Source organism: Scyliorhinus canicula, chromosome 2 (assembly GCF_902713615.1).
Source record: "Scyliorhinus canicula chromosome 2, sScyCan1.1, whole genome shotgun sequence".
Classification (NCBI taxonomy): Eukaryota; Metazoa; Chordata; class Chondrichthyes; order Carcharhiniformes; family Scyliorhinidae; genus Scyliorhinus; species Scyliorhinus canicula.
Genome location: NC_052147.1, coordinates 111,521,112 through 111,533,413, shown reverse-complemented (window position 1 = coordinate 111,533,413; position 12,302 = coordinate 111,521,112). Strand labels below are relative to the sequence as shown.

The 12,302-nt window shown below is 43.6% G+C and overlaps 1 protein-coding gene across 2 annotated transcripts in view; it reads left to right on the top strand.

Moving 5' to 3' along the window:
- LOC119957184 (cysteine-rich motor neuron 1 protein-like) overlaps positions 1–12,302 on the top strand; it is a 345,653-nt gene that overhangs the window by 154,485 nt on the left and 178,866 nt on the right. The window lies entirely within an intron of this gene.

Genomic DNA, 12,302 nt, shown 5'->3' with positions numbered 1-12,302 from the left:
AACCTGTTGGACTTTAACCTGGTGTTGTAAGACTTCTTACTGTGCTCACCCCAGTCCAACGCCGGCATCTCCACATCATGTTTGACAATGGCATTGATAAATCAATCTCCACTTTCCGGATGGGACATATCCTGTACTTTGTCTTCCAGTGCTTAGGGAAAATGGCTTCCTGACAAGCTTCTATTATGACACCCCTTCCTTACATTTAAGCATGTAGCCTTTCAGTTAAAAGAAAAAACTCTCAGCCTAAAATGACCTAGCACCCACCAACTGCATTGGTAGCTGAGTGACAATCCAGGAAATTCTCTGTGGATCCCCTTCAGAGTGTGCAGACCCCAGTTTTAGAACAGCTGCCTTAAGCGGAAGGTAATTCAGATGGTAAGTCATCTTATGAGTGGAATGTCAGGAGCAGGATCAGGATGTGGTATTAGCAGCTAGCGAGAGAACAAGCTTGACTGCCCTACAAACACAGGAAGTGAAAGTGCTTAAGGAGGGGATGGAATGGTCAGAATAATGTTACATATGTTGCACTCATTGTGCTGTTAAATTTGTTGCTATATCAGTTTAACTAAAGTAATAAGATTCTGACCAAGCCTTGAAGCATATCAATTGCTTGCCCCACTCTCTTAGAGAATCATTCATATGCAATTATTTTAAGCCTTTGTAATGCGGGGTTTGGTGCACGTTCAGGATTTATAGACTATTTTGTTGCTTTTTGGATCTTGAACTCACCCCAGAGGACATTGAAAACAGCGCGAGGACATTGAAAACAGCGCGAGAGGAGAGACAGCCAGGACATTGAAAAGATCGCGAGAGGAGAGACAGCCAGGACATTGAAAACAGCGCGAGAGGAGAGACAGCCAGGACATTGAAAACAGCGCGAGAGGAGAGACAGCCAGGACATTGAAAACAGCGCGGGAGGAGAGACAGCTGGGACATTGAAAACAGCGCGAGAGGAGAGACAGCCAGGACATTGAAAACAGCGCGAGAGGAGAGACAGCCAGGACATTGAAAACAGCGCGAGAGGAGAGACAGCAGGGACATTGAAAACAGCGCGAGAGGAGAGACAGCTGGGACATTGAAAACAGCGCGGGAGGAGAGACAGCTGGGACATTGAAAACAGCGCGAGAGGAGAGACAGCCAGGACATTGAAAACAGCGCGAGAGGAGAGACAGCTGGGACATTGAAAACAGCGCGAGAGGAGAGACAGCTGGGACATTGAAAACAGCGCGAGAGGAGAGACAGCCAGGACATTGAAAACAGCGCGAGAGGAGAGACAGCTGGGACATTGAAAACAGCGCGAGAGGAGAGACAGCTGGGACATTGAAAACAGCGCGAGAGGAGAGACAGCTGGGACATTGAAAACAGCGCGAGAGGAGAGACAGCTGGGACATTGAAAACAGCGCGAGAGGAGAGACAGCCAGGACATTGAAAACAGCGCGAGAGGAGAGACAGTAGGGACATTGAAAACAGCGCGAGAGGAGAGACAGCTGGGACATTGAAAACAGCGCGAGAGGAGAGACAGCCAGGACATTGAAAACAGCGCGAGAGGAGAGACAGCCGGGACATTGAAAAGAGCGCGAGAGGAGAGACAGCTGGGACATTGAAAACAGCGCGAGAGGAGAGACAGCTGGGACATTGAAAAGAGCGCGAGAGGAGAGACAGCCGGGACATTGAAAAGAGCGCGAGAGGAGAGACAGCTGGGACATTGAAAAGAGCGCGAGAGGAGAGACAGCCAGGACATTGAAAACAGCGCGAGAGGAGAGACAGCCGGGACATTGAAAACAGCGCGAGAGGAGAGACAGCCAGGACATTGAAAACAGCGCGAGAGGAGAGACAGCCAGGACATTGAAAACAGCGCGAGAGGAGAGACAGCTGGGACATTGAAAACAGCGCGAGAGGAGAGACAGCCAGGACATTGAAAACAGCGCGAGAGGTAAGACAGCTGGGACATTGAAAACAGCGCGAGAGGAGAGACAGCTGGGACATTGAAAACAGCGCGGGAGGAGAGACAGCTGGGACATTGAAAACAGCGCGGGAGGTAAGACAGCTGGGACATTGAAAACAGCGCGAGAGGAGAGACAGCTGGGACATTGAAAACAGCGCGGGAGGTAAGACAGCTGGGACATTGAAAACAGCGCGGGAGGTAAGACAGCTGGGACATTGAAAACAGCGCGGGAGGTAAGACAGCTGGGACATTGAAAACAGCGCGGGAGGTAAGACAGCTGGGACATTGAAAAGATAAGAGCGGCGGGGTGCCAGTGGGAGCAAAGATAATATAAGGCGGGGACCGGAAGTACGACCCGCGGACTTCTGGGAAGGATTTTCTCCTAGCCAATAAATTCTGGTGGAGAGGATACCCGAGACACTACACGTGTAGTGTCTCCCACCCGCCCTCCTCCTCTAACCTAATAATAAGACCCATTGGTGTGAGCAGGTAAGTGCTATATTATATTATTATTTTTTTATTTTTTATTTTTTATTTGTTTTATATTTGTTTACCAGAACTTGGTTGAAATTAAGTGGTATGGCAGGGAAGGTAGTGCAATGTTCCTCCTGCAGGATGTTTGAGGTGAGGGATGCCGTTAGTGTCCCTGCTGATTTTACCTGCAGGAAGTGCAGCCAGCTCCAGCTCCTACAAGACCGAGTTATGGTACTGGAGCTGGAGTTGGATGAACTTCGGATCATTCGGGAGGCAGAGATGGTCATAGATAGGAGCTTCAGGGAAGTAGTTACACCAAAGACTGGAGATAGATGGGTAACTGTAAGAGGGACTGGGAAGAAGCAGTCAGTGCAGGGACCCCCTGCGGTCGTTCCCCTGAGTAACAAGTATACCGTTTTGGATACTTGTGGGGGGGACGACTTACCAGGGGTAAGCCATGGGGTGCAGGTCTCTAGCACGGAGTCTGTCCCTGTTGCTCAGAAGGGAAGGGGGGAGAGGAGCAGAGCATTAGTAATTGGGGACTCAATAGTCAGGGGCACAGATAGGAGATTTTGTGGGAGCGAGAGAGACTCACGTTTGGTATGTTGCCTCCCAGGTGCAAGGGTAAGTGATGTCTCGGATCGTGTTTTTCGGGTCCTTAAGGGGGAGGGGGAGCAGCCCCAAGTCGTAGTCCACATTGGCACTAACGACATAGGTAGGAAAGGGGACAAGGATGTCAGGCAGGCCTTTAGGGAGCTAGGATGGAAGCTCAGAGCGAGAACAAACAGAGTTGTTATCTCTGGGTTGTTGCCCGTGCCACGTGATAGTGAGACAAGGAATAGGGAGAGAGAGCAATTAAACACGTGGCTACAGGGATGGTGCAGGCGGGAGGGATTCAGATTTCTGGATAACTGGGGCTCTTTCTGGGGAAGGTGGGACCTCTATAGACAGGATGGTCTACATCTGAACCTAAGGGGCACCAATATCCTGGGGGGGAGATTTGTTAGTACTCTTTGGGGGGGTTTAAACTAATTCAGCAGGGGCATGGGAACCTGGATTGTAGTTTTGGGGTGCGAGAGATTGAGAGTAGAGAGGTCAGGAGCACAGATTTGACTTCGCAGGAGGGTGCCAGTGTTCAGGTCAGTGGTTTGAAGTGTGTCTATTTCAATGCCAGGAGTATACGAAATAAGGTAGGGGAATTGGCAGCATGGGTTGGTACCTGGGACTTCGATGTTGTGGCCATTTCAGAGACATGGATAGAGGAGGGACAGGAATGGTTGTTGCAGGTTCCGGGGTTTAGGTGTTTTAGTAAAGTCAGAGAAGGGGGCAAAAGAGGGGGAGGTGTGGCGCTGCTAGTCAAGGACAGTATTACGGTGGCAGAAAGGATGCAAGATGGGGACTCTTCTTCCGAGGTAGTATGGGCTGAGGTTAGAAACAGGAAAGGAGAGGTCACCCTGCTGGGAGTTTTCTATAGGCCACCTAATAGTTCTAGAGATGTAGAGGAAAGGATGGCGAAGATGATTCTGGAAAAGAGCGAAAGTAACAGGGTAGTTGTTATGGGAGACTTTAACTTTCCTAATATTGACTGGAAAAGATATAGTTCGAGTACATTGGATGGGTCGTTCTTTGTACAATGTGTGCAGGAGGGTTTTCTGACACAATATGTTGACAGGCCAACAAGAGGTGAGGCCACTTTGGATTTGGTTTTGGGTAATGAACCAGGCCAGGTGTTAGATCTGGAGGTAGGTGAACACTTTGGAGACAGTGACCACAATTCGGTGACCTTTACATTAGTGATGGAAAGGGATAAGTATACCCCGCAGGGCAAGAGTTATAGCTGGGGGAAGGGCAATTATGATGCCATTAGACATGAATTAGGATGTGTAGGTTGGAGAAGTAGGCTGCAAGGGTTGGGCACACTGGATATGTGGAGCTTGTTCAAGGAACAGCTATTGCGTGTTCTTGATCAGTACGTACCAGTCAGACAGGGAGGAAAGGGTAGAGCGAGGGAACCGTGGTTTACCAAAGAAGTGGAATCTCTTGTTAAGAGGAAAAAGGAGGCCTATGTGAAGATGAGGCGTGAAGTTTCAGTTGGGGCGCTTAATAGTTACAGGGAAGCGAGGAAGGATCTAAAGAGAGAGCTAAGACGAGCAAGGAGGGGACACGAGAAGTCTTTGGCAGGTAGGATCAAAGAAAACCCAAAAGCTTTCTATAGGTATGTCAGGAATAAAAGAATGACTAGGGTAAGAGTAGGGCCAGTCAAGGACAGTGGTGGGAAGTTGTGTGTGGAGGCTGAGGAGATAAGCAAGATACTAAATGAATACTTTTTGTCAGTATTCACTCAGGAAAAAGATAATATTGTGGAGGAGAATGCTGAGACCCAGGCTATTAGAATAGATGGCATTGAGGTGCGTAGGGAAGAAGTGTTGGCAATTCTGGACAAGGTGAAAATAGATAAGTCCCCGGGGCCTGATGGGATTTATCCTAGGATTCTCTGGGAAGCCAGGGAAGAGATTGCTGAGCCTTTGGCTTTGATTTTTAGGTCATCATTGGCTACAGGAATAGTGCCAGAGGACTGGAGGATAGCAAATGTGGTCCCTTTGTTCAAGAAGGGGAGTAGAGATAACCCTGGTAACTATAGGCCGGTGAGCCTAACGTCTGTGGTGGGTAAAGTCTTGGAGAGGATTATAAAAGATACGATTTATAATCATCTAGATAGGAATAATATGATTAGGGATAGTCAGCATGGTTTTGTGAAGGGTAGGTCATGCCTCACAAACCTTATCGAGTTCTTTGAGAAGGTGACTGAACAGGTGGACGAGGGTAAAGCAGTTGATGTGGTGTATATGGATTTCAGTAAAGCGTTTGATAAGGTTCCCCACGGTCGGCTATTGCAGAAAATACGGAGGCTGGGGATTGAGGGTGATTTAGAGATGTGGATCAGAAATTGGCTAGTTGAAAGAAGACAGAGAGTGGTGGTTGATGGGAAATGTTCAGAATGGAGTTCAGTTACGAGTGGCGTACCACAAGGATCTGTTCTGGGGCCGTTGCTGTTTGTCATTTTTATAAATGACCTAGAGGAGGGCGCAGAAGGATGGGTAAGTAAATTTGCAGACGACACTAAAGTCGGTGGAGTTGTAGACAGTGCGGAAGGATGTTGCAGGTTACAGAGGGACATAGATAAGCTGCAAAGCTGGGCTGAGAGGTGGCAAATGGAGTTTAATGTGGAGAAGTGTGAGGTGATTCACTTTGGAAAGAATAACAGGAATGCGGAATATTTGGCTAATGGTAAAATTCTTGGTAGTGTGGATGAGCAGAGGGATCTCGGTGTCCATGTACATAGATCCCTGAAAGTTGCCACCCAGGTTGATAGGGTTGTGAAGAAGGCCTATGGTGTCATGGCCTTTATTGGTAGAGGGATTGAGTTCCGGAGCCATGAGGTCATGTTGCAGTTGTACAAAACTCTAGTACGGCCGCATTTGGAGTATTGCGTACAGTTCTGGTCGCCTCATTATAGGAAGGACGTGGATGCTTTGGAACGGGTACAGAGGAGATTTACCAGGATGTTGCCTGGTATGGAGGGAAAATCTTATGAGGAAAGGCTGATGGACTTGAGGTTGTTTTCGTTAGAGAGAAGAAGGTTAAGAGGGGACCTAATAGAGGCATACAAAATGATCAGAGGGTTAGATAGGGTGGCCAGCGAGAGCCTTCTCCCGCGGATGGAGATGGCTAGCACGAGGGGACATAGCCTTAAACTGAGGGGTAATAGATATAGGACAGAGGTCAGAGGTGGGTTTTTTACGCAAAGAGTGGTGAGGCCGTGGAATGCCCTACCTGCAACAGTAGTGAACTCGCCAACATTGAGGGCATTTAAAAGTTTATTGGATAAGCATATGGATGATAAGGGCATAGTGTAGGTTAGATGGCCTTTCGTTTTTTTTCCATGTCGGTGCAACATTGAGGGCCGAAGGGCCTGTACTGCGCTGTATCGTTCTATGTTCTATGTTCTATGAACTGAATCCATAAAGTTTGCACTTGCAGCAATCCATTAATCTATTGATTTAAGTTATGGATGCATTTTTTAAAAATGCCTAGTTTGTCGTTCTGGCCCATGACCTATTCAAATTACCTCTTCTCTTACCTTCTCCATGAATTCTATACATTCTGCTCCAAGTTGTGTCTCATGTTTCTACTTTGCCAGTGAAAACTGTCTGGATTAATTTAAGCAGTGCGGACATAGTGTTGTGATCCAAAAGCCGGAGCCACCTTTTCTCCTCTCTACAAATATCAATATAGTGGCCAATGCAACCACGTAATATTTCACATGAGAAGTTCCAGAACAAATGTAGAGACTCATTCCTTCAGATCACAAGCAAAAAAATTTTTTAAATTATCTCTCTCTCCACACCCCCTCCCCCCATCCAACCTTTCTTTTTCACTCTTTATTTCACTTTCTGTATATGAATCAAATTCAGTATTCCAAATGTCACTTCCTGCTTCAAATTGAGCTGCTCATTAGCCAATCAGACTGAAGAATGGTTAATGAGGTGCACAGGTCCAGGTACCCTCTAGAGGGTGCTGTGTCATTTTGGCTCTAGCTTATGGTAGGTTCTCGTGCAACATTGCACAGGAGATCTGCAAGTGAATGTCATGATGAGCTGACGCTGTTTGCTCATTGGTGAGAGGAAAAGTTCTGCTCCTTGTCATCCGCATACAAGATATTCTACTTTCTGTACTCTCATTCAGTTGAAGAAAGAATTTGCATTCACATAGTGCCGATCACAGAGTCAGGAAATCCAGATTTATTTTACTTTCAACTAAGTACTTTGGAAGTGTAGTTACTGTGGTTACAATGGAGCATCACTTGACTTTCAACCTTGCTTATGTGCTCAGGTCTCTGGGACTTGAACCAACTATTTCTGACTCAAAGGCATGCATACCACAAACTGAGCCACTTTTGGCGGTTGGCTACCAAACAACAGCAAAGGAAAAGAGCAGGATTTTCCAACTTGCCCAGGGTGATTTCTGGTGGTGGAGGCAGTTCGCCATTGGTCGCTGGTAGGATCTTCCGGTCCTGCCAATGCCCACTGCATTTGCGTAGCCTGTCTGTTCCACCGCTGGGGAAACGGCCACGGTTGGGTCACCCTCGGTGGGACCGCAAGATCCCGTCGACGGGAAGGGCTGGTAAATCTTGCCCAGAGTGTCCAGGATACCAAGGATTTCAGTTGTGAATCAGAAAACTCAATTCTATTTCTCATTCTATTGCAGTTCATTGTACAATTTGTTGCTTTCTCTTTGATCTCATGAGCTCTCCCCAACAAAAAAATCTCAATGCCTGATTATTCAGATGGTTAAATGTGTCCAGCGCATTATTTGCTCTTGCACTGGATCCCTCAACTGCCTTCAAATTATGGTTGAAATCTTAGACTAGGGCAAATACTTGGGAAGATATTACAACACGTTATTGGAACAAAATGAGAAACTGCATTATTTAAATGGTTCGGAAAAATAAACTAAGAGGCAAACAGTCAAAGGAAATGTAACTGTAGTAAGTTCATCGTCTGTCTGTCCTGTTATTTAATTTAGAAATATTGCTACATACTGAAGTCCCAAGTTATTAATGTTTTTAGGGGGAGTGGGAATGGTCTGCTTTCTTGGAACTAACCATTAGAATGGAAAGTTGTAACTCACTTTTATTGTTCCAACAGAGTTTTTCATTATTCCTAAAATTTGAGCGAAGTTTTAAGGCATTTCAGGGCTAATTTTAAAAAAAATCTTGTTCAACTAGCTGTTGCGCATCTGATATTACCTTGGAAGTGTTATTGCCATTGTAATCTCCTAACTATAAGACAGTTCTATTGAACAACACTTAATAGGGGTATTGAACTAACATGGATGTGATTTGAGAAGAGGCATCCTTTCAACAATGTGATAGCTGTTAATTATTGTCAATCAACATTTCTGACACTAAGTCAATTAATATAATACTTCTGTTAATTGCATTCTTTTGGGTTATAATTATTGGAGATTTTAACATGCATGTATTTAAAAGTTTTCTTCCGTATATTTTTCATTGGCTGTAAAATACTTTGTGGCGTCCTGAGGTTGTGAAAGTTGCTACATAAATATATAAGTCTATGTAATTCATTTGACATTGAATTCACCAACTCTAACCTGCGTGTCGCTCTAAGACCTTGCACTATTTATTTCTCAGTCCTACAATCTGATTGATTAAAGTGAAAGACAGTTGCTTATCCTGTTTACTCAGGTCCCTGTTTCCTTCACTGCGATGTTATCAGCTTGCATTTTCAGCAACTTGCCACACAAAAATATTTTATAAACCTGCAAGGGCAAGTCTACATTCTGACCTATAAATCTTTAAATTGTTCCATGATTATCATTGCATATACCACATGGCTTTTAAGTGGCTCATTTGCAACTGTTCACGTTCAGGTTTGTACACTAGCAAGTATAAGTATCTCAAGGTTGAAGTATTCATGTGAAAAAGTGAGAATAACAAATCGCAGTACGTTTCCAAAATTGTCGTTGATAAAAGATTAACATGAAAGCGAAAAGAAAGAAATCGGACCTGTTACTTCTCTGTCCCTTTTCTCATGCTCTATTTTATGCCGCATATCACTCATCATCCTACTTACATGAGCCTCGGATCTTTGATCAGGCACCAATCAAGATATATGATTTCCCACTGGTATGACTGAAATGCAGTTGAATATTTTCTATTTTTCATTCTTTCACATTAGTGTACATAGAATCACTTCATAGTAAGTTTTTGCTGCTGCTGCAAGAAATTGTGTATGAAAAAGTGAAAATGAAAATCGCTTATTGTCACGAGTAGGCTTCAATAAAGTTACTGTGAAAAGCCCCTCGTCGCCACATTCCGGCGCCTGTTCGGGGAGGCTGGTACGGGAATTGAACCGTGCTGCTGGCCTGCCTTGGTCTGCTTTAAAAGTCAGCAATTTAGCCGAGTGCGCTAAACCAGCCCGGATCATGCCTCCTGTGCTGTTGTAGCTTCCACAGCAACCAGTTTGGTTTAAGTTTTCTTTAAAACCTGCCACATGATGGGGCCTTGTTATTTGCCAGAACATTAAACTCAAGTGAGCTGGTTCTGCCGGCTAATATCATATAGACAAAGGGCAAGATTTAGCATGATCTCACAAGACGTTGTGATGTGAATTCTGCCCATTGTGGGTGGATCACCTTTTGGCAAATCTACATATTAGAGTGAGACACATTTAAGGAAAGCATATCAGGGAGAAAGTTGAGTTTAATGAGGAGAAATAGCAGAAGACTTGAGTGGAGGTTAAACATTGGCATAGACCGGTTGGGCTAAATTGTCTGTTACTCTGCTTTATAATCTACACAATACTGTGAAAGTGCAATGAGGAAACTAAAAAACAATGCGGTTTGCAGATTATTTGAGCGACAATTTTGTTCAAAGGAATTGAAAGGAAAACCTACATATGCCAATCATTCAAACCGATTTGCCTAGCATTCCTCAGTATATTACATGCCAAAAGGTTCACTGTTCAAGAAAAAAATTGAAATATAGAAGAAGAATTCTATTGTAGATGAACACCGCACATGTTTTGAGTTCCAAACCATGCTGGCCTCGTCTACAGGTGGAGACAGTACAACATAAGGCCAGCAGCCGCATATCACGCATCATCCTATTTACATGAGCCTCGGATCTTTGATCAGGCGCCAATCAAGATATATGATTGCCCACTGGTATGATTGAAATGTAGTTGAATATAAGTAAAGGAATGAAACAATTAATAGGAACAATACATGAATAAGCACTGCATTATGCCTTTTACATGACTCACAAGATAGACCCTGAGTAGCATACAAAAGCAGCCAGAATGACTAAGGTGACTTCTGTGTTCTGAAGCCAAGTGACATTTTTCGAGTGATGCTCACAAACTGGTTGCAAATACATCACAGTGAGTCATGCCCCTAGAGATATACCAATGAAAAACAAGTTTTGGCACAATTCTTTGGAATGGTGCATGCACGTGTTATGTTTAGCAAGCTGTCAATGTTAAGGTGGTGTGACACTTTACTCCAAAGGAAGGAATGCTTACCATGTGCTTATGAGAAAATCGCCCTGCGTTTTCAAGCATTGGGAGTGATTGCAGTGTATCTGGTTTCTCATGAGAAATATATTGATGGGTCGCTAATGGCCAAATCATGTTTAATTACAGCATTTCCATATTTACCTGTCAAGGAAATTAAAGTTAAGAATTTGGCTACATTTAAACACTCAACAACACTTGGTTGTTATTTGAAGCTGACATAAAGATCTATGAATGTTTAGAATCTATTTGGTGTAGTTCATGGAAGTTTCAAGACTTACTTATTTAGTTTTTTTTAATACATTTAGAATATCCAATTCTTTTTTTCCAATTAAGGGGCAATATAACGTGGCCAATTCAACTACCCTGCACATCTTTTGGGTTATGGGGGTGAGACCCAAGCAGACACAAGGAGATTTCAAGACTTATTTTAATGCCCTTTCCCTCCGTTCATATTTATACTATCGTTCTCTCTTCCAGTGTCAAAACAAGATTAATTGATTACTTCAAAATAGCGATGGAAGTCCAGATATGCAAGCGTCTGATAGCTCTGAGATACTAAAATATGGTAGAATTTCCATTTTTGTACATTCCTCTTCACATGAAAGATTAGGAAATGCTTCCTGATCTTAATTGAAGTCATGCCAATTGACTGAACAATGACTAATTTTGCTGGAGGCACTTAAGAAGTTATTAAAAAAAAATATTTTCCAACTTAAAGAAGAGGAGAGGCCAACATATTCAAAATTTTCGAGACTGCACTCAGAGATGGAACCATTTTCTAGGTGTAGAGACGCCCCAAGAACTGCAAAGATCAAGAGAGCATTTAACAGAGGTTTATCAAATTACGTTTGGGAAAGGGAATTTTCTCTCCTTTTGCAGTCCGTACAAGGATGAAATTTCTTTGCATGAAGGATTGTTAAGAGTATAGAAAGTTTTGTTGTAATGAGTGGCGGAGATGCAGGCATGTTGCAAAGGAAAAGTGGAAAAATATTTGGAGAGGAAAATACTAGTCTGTTGGGAAAGAGAGAAGGTACTGGGACTGAGGTTAGATTACTCGATCAATGAGAGAATGTGTCAACTGATGTCTGCAAACACTTGCACAATAGTGACACTTGGACAATAATGCTAATATTTTTGCCCAATTATAATAACAACGAATTTAAGGTAATTAGTCAAACTCATAACGTAGCTCATTTACCATTGCCAGAAGTGACATTCCCTTTGTACTCAGGGACCCATTATCTGCAAACAAAATGAAACTTGTTCAAGCCTTGCACCTTTTTTGAATTACCCGAGAATTTAGGGAGCCTATAGTTCCCTATAGCTTACCCTATGGCAATGCCTTCACCAATCAAGGTTGACTCACCGACCAATCTGCACCTTTTTCTCCAGTTGTATGATTTTTTTTATGATGGTTTGAAAATTTGAGTTCATCCTGATGAGTGCAAGATGAAAAGCTTTGGTAAGATGTATTTTTTTTCTTAGTAAGAATTGTTTTTTGCATCATAGTTTGAATAACAACTTGGATATATATATACTAGATTTTGAAACATAGAATCTTGTACAGAAGGGACAATGCTGGAAAATCTTAGCAGGTCTGGCAGCATCTGTAGGGAGAGAAAAGAGCTAACGTTTCGAGTCCGATGACTCTTTGTCAATCTTGTACAGTGTGGGCTTTCAATTACAGTCAATTTGGTGACTTACTTCCCCTCTTCCCATTAATGCTTGCACCTGATTAAGGATTATGCAAGGAAAACTGTTTCTTTCCACTAATATATTTT